Source organism: Falco biarmicus, chromosome 12, assembly GCF_023638135.1.
Source record: "Falco biarmicus isolate bFalBia1 chromosome 12, bFalBia1.pri, whole genome shotgun sequence".
NCBI lineage: Eukaryota > Metazoa > Chordata > Aves > Falconiformes > Falconidae > Falco > Falco biarmicus.
In genome coordinates, this window is record NC_079299.1 from 33,701,526 (window position 1) to 33,725,524 (window position 23,999).

The window sequence follows — 23,999 nt, forward strand, 5'->3', positions numbered from 1 at the left end:
AGCAGAGTTGTTCATCCTAGGTTCTCAGAAACAATCCTTTTCTTTCAGTAATTTTGACTGATGAGTTAAAACCTCTTGAGTGTAACATACATTTCTGTATTTCAAAATTGTATTGAGAAATTACACAATGCTTAGGTCAAACGAGCAAGCACAGAACTTGAACTGCAGTGAATTCTTGAAAAAAGACAAAGTAAGATGTTTGTGGAATAACTTTGTTCTTAAGGGTATGGGGGTTTTAATGGATGACAGAAACAAAGGACACAAAGTATGATTTGTAATTATTCAGCACCCATGGAGAGCAAGTGCAAAGAAGAGTAATAACATCACCAACAAAAAGCTGGTGGTTGTGTGATTAGGATACTGGCAGGCTTTGCAAGGGTTGCATTTACATGGAAGTTTGCCTGAATGCTAGATGGTTTATGCCACTCTCCCCATCCTGATGAATGGTGTTTCTTCCCAGTAGAGAAATACTGCATCCCTTTATCAGGGAGAGGGGGAGAGATAGGCCCAAACTTCTCTGACTGGGTTCTTACCCTGGCTTCACAAGTATGCATTTTATCTGTTATGTAAATGGTGCGCAAACACGCTAGTAGCGATGATCCACATACCTAAGAGGTGATCTGGTATGCAGTGAACTTTGCCATGCATTGAAGATTTTAGGGACAGATTTTACTTAATGTTCCCTTGAGGAGTAGTTTGATTGACCTTATTGTCTCACCTTGTAAAGCTGAGAATCATTAGTAGGCCCATAATCCAGGCAGTAATTGTCAGACATGACTAAAGGAATGACAGATGTTCATCTTCATGTTACTATTTGTTTTCAAGATGGAAACCAAACTGGGAAGATTCTTGTTTGGGTTTTGGGTGTTTGGGGGATTTTTTTGCTGTCTCTTGGAAGTCCTGTGCAATCTGAAATCCCTTGGTAAGGCTTGGCAGTGGTTCAGGTGCTCCTGTTGCTAGTGCATGTGTCAGAGCTTCAGCCAGCGGGGACATGCAGGAGGGCAGGACTGGTGCTTCTCTTCAGTCCGTGGTTTATCTGGTTGCTGACACAGGTGTGTGGCAAGCAGCCCCACAGGGTGAAGTTCACTTCTGCCTACAACCACGGCATAAGCATGGCAGCAGGAACTCGTACACTGGTAAATCGGGATTTCACTAGAACAAAAAGATGAGCAGACCGACTCATTGTTCCTCAGGTATGTTGCACAAGTTTCAAGGGCCCCTACCCTTCCTACACCTCTGCCTCCCCTGGCTCACCTAGCACTGTTTTGGACCAGGCTCTGCTTAGCTCAGCACTTTCAATAGCTCCCATCTATGCACTAAAAACCACAGCTGAATTCCCAGAAATGTTGGGCCCCTGCTCACCGCTAACAGGCAATGGGTGCTGTTGAGTGCAGGCTTGCATATATGAGGTGAGTTTGCATATATGGTACTGTAAGAGCATGAGTCAGCTGGTGTAAGGACAGCCGGTCTCTTTGCACATGGGGGCCGCTTTTTGCCCCTTCCGGGCTTTTTCAGAGCCAAGCCCAACCTGTCGTACTTACACGGCACTGTCCCTGAACTAACAAGCCTCATCAGAGCTGGCCTAGGTCTGCACCCTGTAGTCAGCTTTGCACCACCAAGGCACACAGGGAGACCCCCTGTGCCAGCGACCCAGCAGGGGGTGTGATATGTCTTTAAATCATCTCATGGCCCAGCAATTAGCTATTCAAGATCTGATAATTTTTTGAAGCTATTATGGAAAACGTTTTTTGGTACCATTACTAAAGTCTCAGCTGAATGCAATCCCTGCTATGGCTTGTTCTAACACAGACTGAGATAAAACCATACAGTTTTCTTTGAATTGTGTGTGTAGTGAGTTTTCTACTTTGTGGTGCAGTCATGGCATCAAAGCTGCAGGAAGCACAGCAATAAAAGTCACTGATACTAGCACCTTTTGTTTGATGGGGTGAAACGATGCTGTCTGAGTTCCTTTTCACTGAGTGGGAAGAATCTGTGATGCTTCTAACCATAAGGAAGAAAATGTAGGTGGAACTCAGTGCAGATGCACGTATAATGTATGTTCATTTTCAGCAGACAGAAAACAAAATAATCAGTGGTTTCTAGTAATACAATTCTACTCAAAATGGCTTTTTATTGTCAGCTTAGAAGTGTTAAAATGGTGGAGCCTCAGACAAAACATTTGTTACCTTTGGAAATAAGTTACAATGGTTTTGTCATACTTGTACTAGTATTATAAGGTCAGTCTATATGTTTGTTTTACAACTTGTAGAGTAGTCTTCGATGCATAGCTGTTCCACTTGCCTGTGTAAGTTAAACATTTAACAGAAATGAAAGCATGCATTTTTCTCTGTTTGCTGGTAACCTATGAAATTAGAAACTTGTATTTCTGTGGTTTTAATGTGTTACACTATAAACAAAATTTACAGCACTATTGTCTATGGAATATAAAAAAGTTTTATTAGAATTAATTACTTTAAATGTTTTGTTATTTGATTTAATTATGTGTCAGACATTTACACTAAGACAATATAATGTTTATCAATAAAAGTATCCTCTCTTTGTACTAACTTAACACTTCAGGGTGTGCTTGGGCATTGGAGCAGAGAGCACCCCTGTGGGTCACAATCCCAATGATTTGTTCATTTTTGGCATAATTCTGAGAATACTTTGTACCACTGGTTTAAGCTGAGCATTGAATTAGGAAGTGAAGGAAGAAGAAAAGAGTTGTTATATTTGTAGTTCCTCTGCTACTTAATGTGCATTTGCTGTAAAGGTGAGTGCACCACAGTAGGTTATGTAGAAGCCGGCTGGCTCATGTGACCTGGATGTGTCAGAGTCCATACAGAAACAAACACTGAAAAAATGTATTTGCTGTTGTATAATGAGTCAAATTCTGCTCTGTTAAAACAATACAAACCTGAAATTACTGCACTGAAGTTAGTTGTTCTTTTCCAGACATAGGGTAGTGGGAGTTGACTGTCACTCTCCCAGCTGGAAGGATTCTGTGCCTGTTCAGCTATTGACAGCCATGGTAATGAGATCCAGTCCTCCTTCTGAAGTTATTGCTGGAGCAGTATTTTCAGTACTGTTTGGAATAATAATGAGGGTGATGTGCTATTACAATGGCTCTGATGCAGCCAGTTTCCATTACAGAAACCTGCAGAAAACCTGTGGAAAGGGCTTGTAAGAAGGCGTACTTCTAAAGCAGTAAAATCCTTGTGCTGCTATTATGCTTTGCACCAGCTGAGCAGAGACTGAAGTTTCCCTACTAAATCTGAGGCTGCCTTGGTGACAGGACTGTCCTTGCTTCTACTTCATCGCATGAGAAGGTTGGGAAATTTTAGCTGACCTCCCGTCCCGTTACACTTTCTCTGAAAGAAGGGCTTGAGATCCTTTAATGAAAAGGCATGTAACTGGAACTGCCTACCTCACCTAAAGTATGTCTTTGTAACAGCCACTGACAAAATGAAATCTTTCTTCTGAAGTACCCACCATGTCCACAAGAAGCAGTGGTATGTCTTAGGCAGAAGAGGTTATTTATTTACACATCTGCAGCTATTTTCAGGTGCAGAAGAGCCACACAGTGCAGAAAAGGCACACATGCTGATCCCGTGTCTCTGCCCATGAGTACAGAGGTGAGGTGCAGCCTTTGATGTTAGTGCAGAAAGTGTCTTTCATCAGTGCAAGCCCAGCAGTTGTCTTGAAAGTATTTTCCATTGGTTTGATTGTTTGCTTCCCAACTCTGTGTGCTGGCAACCCAAAAGCCATGTTGTAATGTATTATGGAAGCTGCATCTTTGTAGAGACTTCCCCATGACTAGTTTTCTGGTTCAGAGATAATCATGCTTTTCGTCACAATTTGGAGCTGTTCCAGTTGGCTGTTGGACTCTGAAGATACTCTCACTCCCAATCCCCTTTCAAGGTGATATGCCAAATATGCATCTTTTTTGATTCATCCTTGTGATCACTTTAGAAAAACTTTGTGTAACTTGCAGCCTGGAAAGTTAGAAATTGGTTTTCAGAGGATGGGGGAGTAACTGAATTTCTAGCTGCTTTCATTAAAGTTAGGAAAATCAGTGTTAAGGGAAGCCATCATTGCTTGTGCTGGAGGAGTTAATGAAGAGTATATATTTCATATTTATGTATTCACTTTTTCTTTTTTAGAAGCTGTTGCCATGTCATCTTTGCAGTTACTCTTCAGCCATCACACACCCTGCCTAAGCAAAGATGTGGATTTTTAGTGCAGAACAAAAAATGAAACATCAGAGCAGAAGTACAAACTGGTGAAAAGAAAACTAACCCTCCTCTCCCATCTGGCCATCTTTATCCATCATAGAGGTGTAAAACTAGGGCACAAATCCTATTTATTTTCCCTTTGGAGGTCACTTCTATCTTGCTTTACAGAGGCCAAACTTGTGTCTTTGCCACCCTGAAAACTATTTGCTTTGAAATACCACTTCTAGAGCTGAGATCTTTTCTCTGGAAGTGGCAGATAACAATCTCTCTGTGGGCTCTGACCAACTGATTTTTGACCTGTTTATTACATATTTTGCTGCTTGAACAAAACTGCATTTGCCTGTGTTCTCAGTGTAATGTCTTCTGATTGATGACTCTGAAGTGTTCAGTCATCTCAAAGTCATCATCACATCAAAACCCATGTTTTCAAGAGGACTGATTAATGGATGTCTCTGCTGCTGAGAGAAATGTCTTTTTCTCTTTGTTTTAATCTTTGGAATAACATCCTTTAAAATAAACCAACAAAACCACCCACCCTACCCCCTGAGATGCTGGTTTTGTGGCTGATCTTCCCTTTATACCACAAGACAAATTATACTGTATGTACCTTCACAATACATACCCTAACCTGTACTGGATTGTCAAACTAATTTTCATTCCAAAATGTCATTCTTAAAGCCAAGGAAAATCCAACACCCTGTCCTGCTCCCAAAGCCTACCTTTACCTGCTACAGCACAGCTGATGGCCCCTCTGCACCAATGGCCCACATCAGCACTGTGGACTGCGACATCTGAGGAACCAGGACTTTTATGTCACCCCTGTGGAATCTGAGCACTTGTCTTTCTGTTAATCTAATGACTGAGGGAGAGCTTGAAGACAAGCCTTCTCCACCCAAAATGTTTCTTAGCTTCTCGATGCTACAGCCTCCCAGGATACAGGCAACAGAAGGAGCATGTGCTTGCAGAGCAGTACATACCACCACCACTGCTTGGCGTCCTAAAAGGAGTGGTGCCCATTCAGCTGGGACAAGCCATGGACAGAGCATGGGGTTATGCACCCCAGAAAGGCTGAGGCATTTGCATGCAACTGTTGCAGCCCTGGGGGTCTGGCTGCAGGCACCTCCCAGCTCAGCAAGCTGTCTACTGAGACTTCCCACCTGAGGCTTCTCCCCATCCTCTCATGGGGTGCCTAGACATGGTAACCGCACCCTGGAGAATAAGTGCTTAATGGGTAGGGCTTTCGGTGCCCAAATCCTTTCTTAGTCAGCCTTCAGGTTGCTGGTGGGCTGCACAGCTCCTTGAAATTGCAACTCCTAATCCTTGGTGCTGGGAGATGGATACATGCAGGTACTCCCAGCACATCGCACTTTCTTGAAAGCTGAAGCAGAGGCAACATATGGCTGAGCCTCTGGAAGGGAAGTATGCAGACACAGGACTTGGGACAAACTGCAGGTATGTTGATTTTTTGCATGCATGTGGTAATCTGCCATTTTAGCATAGCTGAGCATCTGCCCGCTTCCCCTCCAGCTGCTGTAAGTGGGCTGCAGCTAGCATTCAGAGAAAAGGAGGCTAGTCTTCCAACTTGTCGGGAACAAATGGCACTCTGTAATTGGTATGAGCCTTCTTCACAGTGCCAGGCAAATCACTAGAGAAGAGTAGCACAGAATAAACAAAAACAATTAAATACCACAGGCTGGAGAGAGCAGGTGCAATGAAACCACTTCAAACAAGAGCAGTTGCTTATTGCAACTGCTCACACAAGATTTTATAACTGAGCCTTTAAAGAATGAATGAGAGGGGGAAAAAACCCCAAACAAGTGGCATAATTAATGTATCAGCTGCAGTGAAAATGTCTCAAACAAGTAACATTAAAGAGAACTCTGCCATTATCTTTCTGTGTGAACGTAAATCAACACTTGTCTGCCTAAAATTCTTTTGTGTTGACTGCAGCGAGAACTTGGATTTTAATGTTGCAGAGCAATGCCATCTAGGGCATATAGATTTACAAATACCAACAGGAATGCTATCCATCCTTACTGACAGAGCTCTCTGGATTGAATATTAATAACTGATTCATCACACATGCATTAGGCTTGTTGGGACTTGCTCCTTTTCAGTATCTGCTTCCAGTTTTCAGGAGTATGCTCTGTGTCAGATATTAATGGATAGTTTTGCCTCCACTGGAAAGTAATGAGCTTCAGTATATACACACACCTTATTTCCTCCATAAATCCACTTGATAGCTTTCATCTGTGCAGTAAAGCAGGGATTGTTGATGGTCTCTCTAATCTTTAGCTACTAAAGGACTCCACTGTGGCAGTGAGTAGAGCAGCTATACACTTAGCAGATTAAAATATTAAACCTAACAGGCCAGATCTTGGCATCCTTATTCAAAAAGCTACTTATGGAGATCCTGTTCAAACCAAGCTGCCTGTAGAATATGGGTCTGCATTAACTGAAAATATCTCAAGAACCTGGCCTGGTTGTAGCTCTCTCCTCACTCCTGGCTGTCACAGCTCTCTCCAGGCTGAAGATTAAGGACCAAAGAGGAGGTAGCAGTCTACTGGGTTCAGTGGAGATCTTTGGCAATAACTAGTTACAAACCTGCACTCACGAGTATTACGGTTTAGGTACTCTCTTGTCCTCTTGCTTCCTACCAGTTGACTTTGCAATGCTTGGTCTTTCTAAAGAATGGTAACAACATTTAATGGCACTTTAGACCAATGTTGTTTATCTCTGCAGTAGGTTTTCTTGTTCTACATATACAAATTTGCTCCCTACTGGGGAAAAGCAAGGGCTTTAACTCTCCAATCAATCTCAGGAGATGCTTCAAACTCCAAGGCTGTACACCAGCTTCTAGAGCAGCCAGCTTCTGCCCACTTCTGTAGGAGTTATGCTCAGAGCTGATTGTCCTCAGGGTATTGGCCTCACACGGTTTAGCTATTTTTCTAAGCAGCTCCAACCTGAAGGCAAAATGCTTGACTATAACTTGAAAGCACTGGGAAAGGTTAATACTTCCACTAATAAAGACAAGAGCTTTTAACATGGCTACAGGCATTTTTTTCCCCTCCCCTTGAATAATGGCAGTCTTGTTGCTCTCCTAGCAAAGGCAGGGCCTGATTCTCCTCCAGGTTTGCAGTGGTCTGGTTTGGCTGCCAAGAGATAATAAAGCAAATGCCTGCTGCCACCTTCAAATGGCATTGCCTATGGGCACAGAAATGCACATACATGCAGGCATAGTGAAGCAGTGGAAGTCTGGGGAAGCAATGGGTAGATGTTAACAGTATTAATTAAGAAGCAGAAATTACATTAGTAATTATATTTTTGTTGGGTCTGGTTAAACAGCACACTGTTAAAACATCATGCTGAAGTGACAAATAATTAGTTGATCACAGTTCTTCCTAGTGATCTGTTTTCCCATAAATTGGTGTGGTGTATGTCACTTCTTGTAACTGGAAATGTGAAGCACAGTTGATTTTGCTTAGGAAACAATTTTATGGCCACGCTACAAACACTGTCTTTCCCCCTCCCCCCCCCACTTTTTTGTTTCTTCAGTAGTGTTGTAAAGATGAAAGGATGACTCACAATCATTACTTTCCTGCAAGTTAAGACAGTTGCAACAGAAGGACTGGAAATGCCAGCCTGTGTTTTTTGGAAGACAATGACAGTGTGTTCTCATTTGCTAGTTGTGGTACCACAGCCACCATAATGAAGGCAGAGGCTAGTTTACTCAGCAGCTGGTAATTCTGAGTACTTCAAAACTGATGTCCAAACTTGAATCAACCCAAGACGCTGTGCTTCAGCGGTGGGTCTGAGACAGCATCCGTGATACAGATTCAGGTGGAGTGAGGAAGCAATTACTCAAATAGGGGTCCTACTACTCCTTCCCTCCTCCCCACATAAAATACGTGTTCAGCAGTGGGATCAGACGATGGCTCTGATTCTTCCCGAGTTCCTGAGGATTACTCACAGCTAGCGTCTGGCAGTCAGTGTTTGCCTGGGCAGAGATCTCATCATTGCTCTCATGTCGCTTTGGCTCAGGCGTAGAGAAAGGAATAGCTTTTGGCACATATGCAGCTGGAACGAGCTCTCATTGGCAGCTGGAGGCTTGTCATTGTGCCTTCCCTTCTCACTCCCTGATCTAATGAGGCTGCTGGTGAGGAAATGGTATCAGGTGCCATAACTCTTGAGTCTTGCTTATGTGGTGTTCAGAGCAGGTAGGACAATGCATGGTGCCCCAGGGTTGTTCTCGGCCTGTACTCTGCAGGGGCTTTCCGAGAAACTTGTGGTTCTGGTGCACGTGCTCTTTGAGAGCTGGGATGTCAAAGTGCTCCCACATCCCTATACAGATACACATTTGAATACTCTTCTTAAAAAATACTTCAAATTAAAGAGAGAGAAGCTAAAAAATAATAAGTGCTAATGAGCTGGAAATGCAGTTATGCAGTATTTCCACTTATTCATTTCCTGGCTGTCAGGAAGATACATGAAGACTAGCTGCTGTCGGATCTCTCATCAGAACCCCATGATGGAAATCTGTCTTGATGTGGGGGAGTGCTGAAAAGCTGTTGGCCAGATCTCCATTCATGGGACAAGGCTGAGAGAGTTGAACTTACAGGCACAGCACCATGAAATAATAAAGAGTAATTTCTTCCCATGGACATAGTGACTAATGATCATAAACAACTTGATTCCAGTACTTTGCTATCAGCCTTAAAGAAAGAAAAAATAATGAAGTAGCAAAAAGAGTGGCTCTGAGATGAGTACAGAAAATAGAAGACACACATTTTCCCTTTCCAGATTGGAGAGGCCATATGAAGAAGCAGAAGTGACCTGGGGCTTTTTTTATGTTTACCCAGCCTGATATTTATCCTGTTTGTGTAGCCTTTAGTTCAATAAATACAAGAGTGCTGTATAATAAACAGATGCTAATGCCCTGCAGTTAGTGGGATGACCAGTAAAAAGAGCTACTTGTTCAGGATTACGCAGGCAGAGCTGGGAAGGGAACTAACATCTCTTGAAAATGAGGTTAATCCACATGACATTGTCTCTTTCAAGAAATATTCTCCAGTATTGTTGTCGAGCTTTTCACTGAGTACAAGCAGGTAGCAATCAAACATGCTGTGGGTGAATATGCTAGGCTCATCTGAGTACCGGGGCAAGTTTGTTGTGCAATAAGAACTTTATCAAAATATGGTAATGAGGATGTGAAGCAAAGTGCTGGGGAACTGCTGTATTTCCTCATAAGGGAGAACTGACAAGACTTAAGTCCCAGTTTTGAAGCTATTTCTTTGCCTGATACCAGTGTCTGTGCTCATGGAAATGGCAAGAGGCAGCCATCAGCCAGAAGTTAAAGGCCTCAGCCTTTAACCTTCTCAAAACCCACCCTCAGAGATTAAGTCGCATCCCTTTGCCTGCTACATTCATTCAAATGGTGGCTCTGTCTGTGTGACAATCCAGACATTGCCAGACAGCAACAAGATGAACCACCTTCTTATTTGCAGGATGTCAGCATCTCATCTCACCAATTTCAAGCCCCAGCAAATCAATGATCAGCTCTATTTTATTCTCATATTGGCAGGATCACTCAGCCTAGGCTGTCTGAAAGGACCAGGATCATTGTCCTATCTAGATGCTGGGAACCTACAGTGATACTAGATGTTTGCCTCATTCACATTGAGCAGTGTAACATGACCAGGAGGTTTCTCTTGAAGGGGAAATTATTTTTTCAGGGGGAGAGGAGGCAAGACGGCTCTGCCATATGTACCAGGAAGCCGTGCATTAGCAGTAGAGCAAGTGATGCTGACAGATAGCCGGCCTGAACAGCACTACTATGGCTATGTTGGGAAAGGCTGCTTTTGGGGAATCCCCAGAGGTGGGATATAGCAAGTGTGGATTGCCCTGGTCTGGGATCCAGCTGCACATCTGCACCAGCTCTGTCTCACAGCCCTGGGGAGCCAGAGCTCCCAGATGCCTGGAACTTCTCTAGGCACTCTCCTTCTACTCAGCTTTTTGAGATTCATGGTGCCTCTTTTGTGCCTTTTCACTGTGACACTGAAATTTTGATGAAGATGGAATATCCCCTGGATCTGGAAAATGAAGAGATGGAACAAGGATAGATTGTGCCTCACTGTACATGGCAGGTCATGTCTGAGCCCAGAACAACTCAGGATCCGAATACCAGCCTTGTTACAGCTTACATGTTGCCTCTGCTCACTGTATGAAAAAGTCATTAGGAAAACAAAACAAAGGTCTGTTTTGCTCTTAAGCAGTTTTTGCTGTGCCTCCTTCATGCAGTTTGATTTGTTACCAAACATAGCTGAGTGCCAATGTTGTTTTGCAAATCAGAACAAGAAATCTGACTTAAAAGGGTAATGCACACAATACTGCCAAGGGATAAGATTTTGAATGTACTGAAGTAATTGCTGTCATGTGCTATAAACTGAAACAGACATGTTTTAAGGTGAGAAAAAACCACTCTGAAGTCATCAGTGGACATGACCACTAGGCTTTGCAGGGCTGCGAGGATGCAGCTCCATGGCTGAGAGACACACAGGTCTTCCTGTGGTGCAGCAGCAACATCTTCAGCATGCGGGAGATAGATTCCAGTGCCTCATCTGTCTTTCCTGTGAAAAAGTGCTGCAGTTTCTCTTCTCCCTCCTGCAGAGTTCATGGCAATGTGGCAGGCTTCTAGGATAGGAGCCAGTGGAAGAAGAAAGTCTCTTGATGTAGGAGTCATGGCTACCATGAGAGAAGCTGGTTTGAAGGAATTAATAGTTGCTGCCCATTGCTGCAGTTGCCAGGGTGTGATGACAGATAAGCCAGTCTGTTTTCTATCCCCCCAGTACCTACTCAGGACACAGAATATCCTGGTAATGCCATTTTCTTCTGTACTTTGGATGGAAACAAGAAATGGGTGTTTTGATTTTTGGAGCCTAGGCCCAATCAAAACCAAATTACATGGGAAAGCCTCCCTCACCTCACTATGCCACGGCGCATAATACACCAGTGCAGCAGCTTGGGGGAGGCTAAATGCCATTTCTTGTTCAGACTAGTTAAGTCCTCTAGGGCGTCCCACCAGTGTTTAAAGCCTTCTGCTGACATGCTAGTCTCTGCCTCACACCCATATGATGACAAATACAGGCCAAGCCATACAGGGCTTGGAAAATTTTGCTTTTCTGCAGGATTACTGTATGTATAGAAAATCACACCAAGCCCATGCTCACAGATGGATTGAGAGGGGTCTTAATAAGGGTAAATATGAAACACAGGCCATGAAACTTCACACAATATCTCATACTTGAAAGGCTGTATGCAGCAAAGTCTTCTCCAGTAGGTTTCCTCCAGTCTTTAGAGCTCAGTTCTGCTCGAGTTCAGCAGGGCTGGCTATGTCCTGTCTCTCATTTACTGCCTCTGATTTGCTCTTGTTTTCCTCTGTGGCTAGCAGGCTCCTTACTGAACTGCTCCCAACTGCTTTTGAGGGGCAGCAGTGCCTACCCTCTCCCTCTAAGGGTAGCCAGGGGCTCTGATAGCTGTGCTGAGCCAGGCACTGCAAAACTGGACTCTAGTACCGTCTTTTAGGCTACAGGAACAAATGGCAGCAGTTTCCAGAGGTAGCAGGACTGAGAAGTCAGTCACAGTATCCCTTGTGATAAATGCTTTTTAATATCAAAGCTCTGTGTGGTATGCATGGCAGGTGGAGCAGAAAGGTTTCAGTGACCCTTGAGACAGCTTGCAGAACTCGCTGCCGCTTTCGGAACCGGCAAGCTCGCACCAGGCAAGTTTCACAGCCCTCTGTCAAAAACAGCTACAAATGACACGAAAGTTGCAGCAACAGAAGCTGCCTGCTCTGATGCGTTTAGTGCATCCATGGGCAAAACAGGTCTCTTACACCTAAAGACTAATGGCCACTTTCATGGAAGCCATGGGTTAATGTAAATGTCGCCGCCTTGTAAGTAAGACATAATTGCCTTGTCCTACTTCCTCAAAGCTAGGTAGGTAGCCACCTTTGATTTTTACGGTCAGAATTTTGGAATTGCCATACCCTCCTTCAGTAGATTTTTCTACAGCTGCGTGTCTTTGAGTATGTTCCTAACCACATTTGACATATCAGCTGCTGTCTTCAGTGTGGTTGCTAGCATTTTTAACGTGTACTCTATGTACGGAGAAAGCAGCTGCCAGACGGGAAGGAAGATCTTGCTCTCGTCGTCCTTTTATTGAAATAACTTGCACCGAGACGCCGCCCCTAATAAACTTGAGAAACACGGTGCGTTAGGATCCTGGGATGAGCTGCGGAGCGCGCACATCCGCAGGGCACTGGCGCTGCGCCTCGCCTGCCCCGGTGCGTTAGCGGGGGCCCGCGGAGAGCGGGCGGGCCCTGCCCCGCCAGAAGGTGCCGGGGCTGGCGCGGTGCCGCGGCCCGCAGCCCCCGCTGCCCGGGACGGGGGCGCGGCACACCACCCCCTGCGCGGCCCGGGGCCCGGCCGGAGCCCACCCCGGCACCTCGGCGCGTCCCCGGTGCCGTTACCCGCTGGGAGGGCGGAGAGGCCGCCGGGGCCGTGGATCTCCCCGCCGCAGCCCCGGCCTGCCCCGGGCCCGCGGAGGCGGGGCCGGAGCGCGGCCGGCGCACGGCGCAGGCGCCTGGCCCCGGGGGGACCCGGCTCCGGGGGAAAGGGCGGGGCGGCCCGAGTCGAGCGGGGCGGCGGGCACGAAGCCGCGGCTCCTCCCCGCGCCTCGGCCCGGCCCGGCCGGCCGGGGGTGGCTCCCGCCGGTGCTGCCCGGCGGCGCGAGGTGAGGGGCGGCGAGGCGGAGGGCCGGGTGGTAGGTCCCGCGGGGCCGGAGCTGCAGCGGCCGTTTGAGACGAGCCGTCGGAGCGGGCGGCCGGGGGCGGGTGGGGGCAGGCGCGGGCCGCGGCGCTGTGGGCCGCGGGCTGAACCCCGACAGCCGCCGGTACCGCGGTGCCTCGCGCTCTGCCCCGCCGGGGTCGCAGGTGAGGAGCCGGGCGGCAGCCGGTGCTCGCTGCCTGGCCCCCTTCCGTGGCTGGGCCGCACTGCCGCCGCCGAGGGGAGGTCGGGACCGTCTCCCCGCGGCGGCTCCGGCGGCGGTGCGCCAGGGCCGACGCACCCTGCGCTGCGTTCCGCCGCTCGGCGCTGGGCCTCCGCGCGGGGCTCGGGCCGCTGCCTGCCCGGCCGGCTGGGGAGCATCGGCGCCTGCGCCCTGCCGCGCCCCGCAGCCCCTCCTGCTGCGCGCCCCGTCCGTGCGGCTGGCACACGCACGCTGGAAGGAGCCGCTCGGTGCTGCGGCCCGCGCGGGGCCCGCCGGCAGCTCCCGCAGCGCCTGCTGCAGAGGGTGCTTTGGCTGGGCCTGGCGAAGGCTCCTCAGTCTGGGCATCGGCGCCCCTGCCCTGATCGGGATAGGGGTTTCTGGGGCTATGGGGGATACAGCGTATGTCTCGCTGGTTCCTCTTATGCATTTCTTTATGAATGTTATGGTTAAAGGTTGTTTTTAACTCGCATAAGTCTGGTGTGATAGCTGTAGAAAAGCAGAAGGTGTACTTTCCTCTGCTAGCATGATCCCTTTGTCTTTTCATTCTTCCAAGCTGTTTGGCTCACGTTGGGTTTATTTGCTTATTTCCTAAAGTGCAACCCTTAAGCCTTTTCAAGTAAAGAACATCTCGGTGTGCCTTTGCCAGCATAGCTGTGTTGATGAGGATTGAGAAAAACACGGTTTCTACCTGGCATTTCTGTGCGGGCAGAAGCCCTAGGGGGTAAGCAGGAGATGGTGCTTGTGGGAGTGCCTTTTTTCCATTAGAACACAGCTTGTTCCTCAACGGTGGAGGGGCTTGTCAAGTGACTGAAGTTAATTGTATTTGCAGCAGTGCAGGTTTGCCCAGGGGCGGGCTATGAAGGCTGATAAAGCACTGCTTAGAAGGGCAGGTACTCCGAGCTTTAGACTCTGCCACTCCGTCTTCAGTTCAGCTGTGTCTGTGCAGACTGTGAGTAATTCCATGTTTTGCTGGGATAAAATATGCCAGTATAGCCATGGAACCAAGCTCTTACCTTTCCTTGGGCCAGATCCATGTTAAGTTTCATTAATTTTAGATCTATTTACCTCTAAAAATATGTAATTGTTAATAGCTTGCTTGGTACCTGAGTATTTAATTGGATGAGTGGAAAGACTATGGTACAGTTGTCTGTTACACAGCTACACAAGAATATTGTGTTGTGATTCTGAAGATGTTTACATGGAACAGTCCCCTGTTTTCTACCATATGTAATCATAGGATGCATTTAATTTCATTGAGAGGATTTGTATTCAATCCTCTGCCTCACTCTTTGTGTTAATTAAAAACATAAAATAAGTAGTAACTACTAAGAATATAAGCAATATCGACTCTTCTGAAAATATGATGGAACGGCTGTGTGGAACAAGATTCCTCTATGTTGCTAGGAATGCATTCACCAGATAGGTTTTGAGGCAGGCTTTTTTCTTCAAGGAATATTTGCAGGCTTCAGTCAGTTTATATTTGGTAAACAGGGGTCAGACAGTACTGTTAGAAATGGGCTTCCAGGTTAAGGTATCCCTGGTAGATCAGTTTGTCAAGACTTGGTTGTGCAGTAGCTGTAAGTGTACTCTCCAGCTAATTCTTTAAAATAACAGCTAGTGTAAATATTAGTGTGTGCTGAGAGGTTGATCCTGTTAAGCTTCAGGATTTTGAGGTTGCTTGAAGAACTTCTGGTGGCTTGAGAAATTTTTGTGCTGAAGAAGGTGCAAACCCAGGAATGCATGATCTCTGCTATTTGAAGCACAGGTGGCCCAACTATGGTTCATTGTCTCGGGTTTTTTTTCCCCCAGGAAATAAATTCTCTTGTGTTGGGGCAATGCTGCATGAGTGGTATGAGGCTGCGCTGGCCAGGAGTCTGCTGGAAGCCCGTGCTCTTGGCACGTCTGGATGAGGTGTGTCGGGGGCTCCTGTGTCTGACTTCTGGTTGCTCTATCACCCTGTTACACTCAGTTTGGTGTCCCTCCCTTTGGCTCGGAGGCCCCACTGGGAAGTGTGGTTGTGTTCACTGTGTGAAGCTCTGCTCCAGTGCCCCCCTCCCTAGCTCACTGAAGCGTATAGTGTGTGATAGGCTGTGTGAGGGTTTTGGTGCGTGGCTAAGAGGACCAGGAGAGTTGGCTCCTGTTTCTCTCAGGTATGTCTAATGTAGAAGATGACTAGCTCTTTTAGGTAAGGCTCGGGGGCACTTTCGGATTGTTTCTAAAGATACATGAAACATAGTAGTTACTAAGGCACTGAATGAACAGTAGGGTGATTGAATATTTCGCAAGTGACCTACTGCTTTAAAAAAAAAAACAGTGCTGTCAATATAGCAGTTAGAGCTACTGTTATGTACTAGAATAATGCAGCCGTCGCATTGTAGCTATAAGTAATGTAATTCATCTCTGTTAGCAGAAGGGAACTGATAGAGTATCTATGAAATAGATACGGCCTCAGTCCTTTGCTTAACTGTTATTGGGTCTGCCTGAGCCCCATAGCAGCACTCATAGTGCTGTGCTTGTACTGGTAGCTAGAAAGGTGGTGACAACACCGCAGTATTTTGACTACAGCTGAGCAGTGCTTGCACAGCATCAAGGCTGTCTTTCCAGTCTTCCCCCTCCCCCCCCCCCTCCAGTAGACTGGGGATGGGCAAGATCTTGGGAGGGGATGTTGCTGGGACAGCTGACCCGAAGTGACCAATGGGGTATTCCATACCATATAATGTCTGCTCAGATATAAAAACTAGGAGGGAGAGGGGACGTTCATTATTTATAACATTTGTCTTCTGGAGCAACTGCTATGTGTACTGAAGCCCTGCTTCCCTGGAAGTGGCCGAACATTGCCTGCTGATGGGAAGTAGAGAATAACATCTGTTGTTTTTCTTTGCTTTTGTCAGTGTGACTTTTACTATTGCTTCATTAAATGGCCTTTGTCTTGACCCACGAGGTTCTTTTTTTGTGTTTTGGTGGGGGTTTTTTTTCTCATCTTATTTCCCACTCACCCACCCACCCCCTGCCCCCCCCTCCTCATTCTGCTGAGGAGGGGAGTAATAGAGTGGCTTGATGGGCACCTGGTGTCCAGTCAAGGTCAAGCCACCACATTAACACACGTTACCAGACTGCAGTCACAGCGTGTTAGCCCTCTAGGATCACTGAGGAGCATTCTGGATCAGGAGCTGAAAGGGGCTCAACAGCAGTGTCATGGTCTTATCTTCCAGACATAGTGACTACAAGCACAGAATAAAGCAACGTACAGAAAAAAACTGGTTCTGTGGTTGTGTGGGACTTGCCTGTGGCTCTAACTACTTGGCATACCATACAGATCTGAAAAATAAGAGGTTTACATACCTCTAATCTGTAATTGGAGATTTCTTGGGATGTCTCACAAAACACCTCTAAAATTTCTTAATTAAGACTTGCTTGGGGAGCATGCTAAACAGAGGCAAGTGTTGCCAGTTAGTTTTGTTCAAGTCACTTATTCAATTGATAGTGTGTATCAGGAGAGGGGATGGAAGTCTTAAGTATTTGGCACACTGTGTTAAACTGAGTCATTATATAACAAAACACAGAGGTGATGTAGTAGGAGTTGGATGGATATGAGGCTCTAATTTCCCATAATTTCACAGATGTGTTTTGAACACTGAAAAAAGAATTATTCCTGACACATAAAATGCTATAGCAGGAGACTTGGTTCAACACAGTTATCCCGTATCTTCTTATGCAGCATATAACTGAGAGCTAGAAAGAATGTCACATCCATTTCTTAGCATTTATGGTGCTTATGACCTGGAACAGGGCTACTTATGGTCATTACTTTTATCTGATACTCCACCACCTGCACTTTACCCAGTCTTAAGGCATGCTGTTCAGCTGACTGTAGTTGTTCAGGAGCCTGAGCATTTGCAGTTTGAGCAGGACAAGGAGAGAAAGGGTTGGCACAGACTTGGAATTTACTTTGTCTCTCAGCTGCTGTGAGCGGCAAGGCTTTTTTTTCTGTGGGAGGGCAGCTGCTACCGCTTCGTGCTCTTGGCTGTAGAGTCTGAAGCGCTTACGTGGTCTGATCCTGCTTTTGGTCTGGGCCCTGTGTGGTGCTTGCCTTGCAGGGAGCACACTCCATTTGATGATCCAGCCTGTTTTCATTTGACTTAGACGGTCTTTTGTAGATGGACCAAGGCAAAAGCGTACAGTCTTTCCTCTGCCGCCTTGTTCTGCAGTGCTGCTGCAGAAATAGAAGGTGATGAAGACCTGCCAGATACCACAGCAAGTCTCAGCCTGTGACTGCCCCCATGCTGGACCTCTTGCCCTCAAAAGCTGCCACTTCCCAGCCGATGACGTGGTTGGCAAGATGAAGGTTTGTGTGGCGCGGCATGAGTCCTTCCCTCATCCGGACTCTGCACTGCTTGGCCCAGCCAGGGCCTCCTCCGCAGCCCTGTGAGCAGCTGGGGCTGTCCTGCGGGCTGGCGGCAGCACAGGCCCTTCTGTGGGGTGTCGCCCCATGGCCTGTGGCGCTTTGTCGGGAAGGATAAGGGCTGGCTCATTCAGCAGCCGACATTATCCAGATGGGTGGGCAGTGGGCTCGGTGAGGGCCTCCCTCTCTTGGGGCAGCGCTGGTACCCGCGGCAGCCGCTGGGGTGAGGGCAGGCATGGTGTGCCCTGGGCTCGCCCCTGGCTCCAGCGGCTCCAGCCCAGCCTCCCCTTTGGTGCCCTGCCTGAGGAAGCAGGGCCGCTTTGCCTGTGAGTCGGTAGGGTGCCTTGCTGAGAGGGACCACTGGGCGGGGAGGAGGGGCCTGGTGGCCGAGAGAGGAGCCATTTGGCTTGGCGATGAACTGGGGCTACTCCGAAACCTGCACGAGGCAGCAGGGCAGGACACAGAGCGGGAGCGTTGGCAGCTGCATCTTCTCAGCCAGGTGTCGTTGCCTAAAGTTTTCAGGCAAAACAAAAATCGGAATAATGTAGCATAGTGCTCCCAGGATCTCTGAGGCTTGGGAAGTCTGTTGTTTGTAAGGAACGTCTTTTGGTCGCAGGAGGGTAGGCCTGGTTCTCCTCTCTTGACATTTCAGTTTTGTACTTGCTCAGTTAGCTCCAAGGGAGTTGGAATTTATGACATTAGTTGTGAATGCTGAACCAGGCCCAAGAGCTTGGGTTTATCCTTGTAACTTTTTGTTGCCTTTTGTAGTTTTTATGAGCCTACGTATGTAAAGCCCATGCTTAACTCTTAAGTAGAACTGAAAATTTTGTAGCACGGCTAAAGCCATGTTTCTGTCCATTTGGGGTTTTTTCCTCACGTACTTATTGAAAGTTTGCAGAAATATTTAAATGTGTTCTCTAAGAAAAGTGACTAAAGTTGATTGACTTGTAAGACTGATAGTATATCCATTCATTGTGTGCTTAGGAGAAGTTGGGGAATGTTTTTCTTTTTGTCTGCTATTCAGTCTTAAGTTAGTTTGATTTCCAGTTATTTGAAAGTAGTCATTTGCCTGTTGCAATGCTTCCAAAAGAAGCTGGCTGATAAAGCAGGTGTGGATTTTTGGTGATTTTGTTTTTCTGCTTTGACATCAAGAAATTACACATAAAGAAATGTAACTGGGGAGCTGCAGGTGACTGAGCTTTCTCAGGAGGTTAATTCTGGATTTTTTTGGAAATGCTGTTCTAAACAATTAGCTTAGTTGAAAAATTCTGAGCATTAAAGCTACATTGTTCTCTTGGAAACTGGTAGGGATTCTACTGTCAGTGTGAATATGGGAGAGGAGTATGAAGATATTGCCATGGTAGAGTGGAAGTAGCAAACAGTTACTGGAGTCCTGCCAGTCCTCTGACAGGATTAACAGTATTTTGTGATACAGAATTATCATATATGAGTTGGAATTAGTGAACCTGTTTGTGTTGGGTGTTGCGTGAAAAGACACTATGGTGCTGCACCATGGAGGATTCTCAGTCTGTGAAGATGATTTATAACAAGAGGGTAGGATGAGACAAAGGAAGTGCATTTTTTCTCCCGATCTTGGAGCAGGGTTTCTAAGCTAGCCTTGTAAGTGAAAGTTCTTGGAAGATTTCTTACCAGTGACTTTTTTCTGAGTAAAAGCCCTGCTTTGCACATATGGAGGTGTTGTCTTTCAGAGTTCTGAAAAGTCTGAAAGCACTGAATCTTTTTGTGTGGTATTTAAAAGCTAAGGGACAGATCCTTAGCTGCAAATTAATGTTGCTCCATTACAACCAGTGGAGCACTGCAAATTGACTCTGGGGAGGGATGCTAACAATCTTCTTCCCCAGTCTCATGTGTATGGGCTTAAAGGCAGAAAAAACTTTATTCTGAGGGGCTTTTCTCAAAAAAAAAAAAAAAAAAGACAGGGGAAAAAAAAAAGGCAGTTATTCTTGCTCTTCATTCCATCAGCTCCAGAATGTGAATGTCAGCTGGCTAAATGCCCAGGACTAAACACAGTGCTCTAAACATGGTCTCACAAGTGGTTTGTAATGGAAAAGAGAGAACAAAAACTTTTTGGACTTTTAAATGGTTCTCTTACTTTTTTTGCATCCAAAATGATGTCTTTGGCTCCTACTTTGTTATATACAAATCCATGCTTTCCAGTAATTACCTTTAGGGCTCTTTGACCCCGATTTTGCTGAAACACACTTCCAACATGAAAATAACCCAAACTATTAAAAGTTTTCCTTTCACACATGATGCCTATTACATATGCTGACATTCCCTTTTTTAACCTCCCTGCAGATCAGTAGCCTTGTTTTCCTCTTAATCCTTTGCTGAATAGTCTCTTAATGGATGATGCTTTTTGAGCGTGTGCCAAAACGTGTATTTAAATACATTTGAGAATGACTGTGTGGAAAGCAATGGAAATGCCTGACTGACTTGACTGTGTTCCTCACTGAGCTTACTGGTTCAGGTGAAGACTCGGAGCTGTTGAGCACGTGAGGATGGCAGAAGGCAGGTCTGAATGAGTGATCAGAGCAGCACATTGAGTCAGTGCACAGAGAAGTCTTCTTTATAGAAGAGTACCCTCTTTCATCTTCTCTTCCTGTCCTGCAGATGCCTCATGAGGTGCTTAAGGCAAAAGCCAAATCATCTGGCGTGGGGTGGTTTCTCCTGTGTGGAGCAGTGGACAGAATTGCCAGTTGTTGTTTTCCAGCTGAACCGGTGCCCCTCAGCCAATGTTGTAAGGTGCTGCCTTTTGCTTAAGCTTCATGCTGATTCTGTAAGTGACCCTTGTCATAACTTTTAAATTAGGAATTTTAAATAAGGCCCAGACTGAGGTCTGGGGTCTGCCTGCTGCTGGTTTTGGATCTGCTTGTGTGGGAAACTGCTCACCACTTTTTGCAAAGAAGTTAACTTTTGAAACTGAACTTGTCTCTTTTAACCTTTGCAAAAATAAACATGCATCTTTTTGCCAGCTGGGGCCATGGCATGCTTTATGATGCATAACTTGCTGAGACTGTAATTTCTTAGGAAAACAGATATTGGCAACTATGAGATGCCAACACTCAGTAAATTGTTGTAATAAGCTATTTTAGCTACAGCTGGGGATTTAAAAAATAGTAATTTTTTTCAGAATGTTCACGGTAGTTAATGCAAGATGAAAAATCATAATTTGAACCTTTGAATAGCTTGGGAGAAGGAAGCCGGGCTTCGTGCAGTGTGTTTGGTAAGTGCCACACCTGTTTGTTTTGCCTGTCCAGGAACCTTCAGGGTGCTCTAGATTACTTAGCTTGTGTCTGCCTGTGCACCACAGTATAACCCCAACTTTGTACCTAGGCTTTACTAGCATCTATTTAGAGACAACATTGAAGTTGACAGGAGTTCAGTAGTTCTGTGAGGTGTGAGTAGAAAATGTGAATTTTCAGTCCTGTGATGCTTAGTGCTAGTAGTTTGAACTTGATTGACTTAAATAGTAGCTGCAGTAAAACTCATGTCCTGAAGTGTTTCTCTGAATGTGTGTTAGACAATTGCTGCTTTGTAAACTGCTTTTAAATAATTGAAATTTTAGAAAATGATCTTTGAGCCATAAGTAAACTTTTCCACTAGTATGTTGGACTTGTAAAACTGTTAGGTCAATTACACATGTGGGTCACAAGTCTTAATGGCCACTCTCCTGTGTCCCAGAAAGATGCTATCCTTGCCTGCTGTGTGAGAAATAGACTGTGGCTCTATTTCAAAGTGTGGGCTAGAATCCAGGAACTTTTAATACAATAAAAACACTGACTAAGAGATACTGCACAGCAGCAATGTTTGAGTCTTACCAACTTATAATGAGGAGTTATGCAGAAAGTCTCAGTTCTAACTTGTGTCAGTGGTCTTCGTTTTTGTGTAGTATACACTTTGCAAACTGCATTGCTTGGGCTGATTTGATCAGAGGAAAAAATGAGGACTCACTATCAAGTGAGAAGTTAGCTTTCCTTTGGTTAATTCAGACTTTCTGTTTAGTGCCTCCATAAAAATTCTTAATTCATGTTTGTTGCACTGATAAATGCACAGTTCGTCCATTTTGGCAGGAATTCCCTACAGAGATATTCTCAGCATTTGTTTTGTAGAATGTCTCTTAAAGTATTTAAACTTTTTTTCTGGAAGGTATGATCTGTCAAGATAAATCCTTGGCTTGTTATGCTGCAGATTCATTTTTTGATTTCTGTATGAAAAACATTATTTCATCCCTTGGTATTTCATGATTGACTGGGCATATGTCAGCTATCACTTATAGTGTATTTCCCATACGGTTAACAGCAGCTCTGGGAGCCAAAGAAGTTAGCTCTCTCCTGCATGTCTTGTTCCTTGCTAAAGAAGTACACTAGCATGTGCATGCCGTTTTGGCAGACGTACAAGGTATCTTTGCTGCTGGTAGTCTTCTGTTTGCCATGCCATAGTCTAGACTTGAAAGCCATTGCATTTTCTACCCCACAGTGAGCTGGAGGCATTTTTTTTTTCTTTTTCTAGTGTCACAGCCTGGGGGGCTATAGAATGCTTTACTGGATTCTGGTGCATTAAAAGGACAATGAATTGAAGAAAAGTAGATCATAGGTTCAGTTTGTGCTCAGTAAGCTTTCCATTCGGTAAGGTGTTTATATTATGTATAGTTTTAGCTTTGAATGGTCAGTCAGTTTTTCTCTGTTCTTGCTTTTCCTAACTGATGCACCTTGTTAAACGAGCACTAATGCAGCACAGGCCAAGAAATGGCATTTACCTCTTGAAACTATTGCAAGGGTCCTGACAGAAATAAACCACCAAGTCTAGTGACTTGCAGGTTGCATACACTGTCCCTGACATCTGTAAAACCACATTTAGTCTGAGTGTACCATCTCCAAAGAAAGCTAAGTCATGTAGAGTTTTGGGAAAGTTCATTGTGTGTGATGCCTGTAGGGTGACTCTTCCAGTGTTTTATGGAATCCCTTGCTTTTAATTCATCCACTGACTAGCATAGAAATATACTCATTGTCAGTTTAAAGCTTCTTGTCTCAAGCTTGCCAGCTTTTAACTGAAGGCAATGTTGTTATTTACTTGGCTACTTAAAGCCATTTCTAGGCTAGCATCTTTTCTTTGCCTTTCAGTCACTAACCCCAGCAAGGTCTTAGACCTTCCTCTTTCAGATCCAGTTCAGCAAAGTACCTGGAGTCAGTGCCACTCTAGTGTGTTGAGTCCTTGGATCTTTGTTGTGAATGTGTAGGCTAACTCCAAATTGCACATAAGGTGATCGTCATTTAAATGCTAGACCTCCCAAGGCTACACATAAATGTCTTTTGCTGTTGGAAAGTGGCAAAGTTGTTATTTCCAGGGCCAGTCTCCTAAGTTCCAGCCTTGGTGGTCATGAAATGGCCAATTAAACTGTTACTGTTCCAGGCCTGAATATGATAGTGTTGTTAGTGTAATTTGTATGTAGGTGTGAAATGTGTGAGTACAAGGATAGGTATGTTTCTGTGTGAATGTACACATCTGAGGAGACTGGAGAGAGATGCTTTTTTGTGGCATGCTGCTAAGAACCATGGCAGCTGTTTAAAGGTGCTCATGGGCTTGGGATGCATTTCTGACCAAGAGAGCAGAAGCCATCAGAAGTTCACTGAACATGCAGGCTTCAAACAAGTAGCTATTGCTGCTGAATTCTGTGGTGCTGGTAGCATGGAGTAGTCGGTGTTTGGTGTACAAAGAAGTAGTGGCAGAAAGCTTAAACCAGGGGTCCTCAAACTACGGCTGGATACGGCCCCCCAGGGTCCTCAATCCAGCCCCCGGTATTTACAGACACACACCACACACACACACCCCTGCCAGGGGTTGTGGGGGGAAACCAAGCAGCCGCAGATGACTGCCTGCCACTTCATCCGCGTGCTGGCCCCCTGGTTAAAAAGTTTGAGGACCCCTGGCTTAAACTAACATTAACAGGATGGGCAAAGCATGGAAGGCAAAATAATGGGATTGCAGAGTGATTTAGATGTTTTTAAAGCTGGATTACAGTTTGGGTCTTTTTCCACTAATCACTGCCAAACAGTAGAATCCCTGGACAGGAGATGGACCACTGCAGTTATATTTTGACAAATATAACTTTCATCTGATGGGGAGAAAGGGGTGGGGGAGGAACATGGTTCTTACCCTTCCAGCTAAGAATAAATGTGGGAAACATGAGCTGAATGCAGTCAGACTGGCAGCTGACAGCAGCTGCTTCTGCTACACTTCAGGCTGTAAAGGCAGTGAAAGAGCTTTGGTCCTGCTTGAACCCATAGTGGCATTAG

The 23,999-nt window shown here is 45.6% G+C and overlaps 1 protein-coding gene across 10 annotated transcripts in view; it reads left to right on the plus strand.

Moving 5' to 3' along the window:
- The window catches only part of LOC130157758 (sodium/potassium/calcium exchanger 3-like), a 280,298-nt gene that overhangs the window by 181,935 nt on the left and 74,364 nt on the right, over positions 1-23,999 (plus strand). The window lies entirely within an intron of this gene.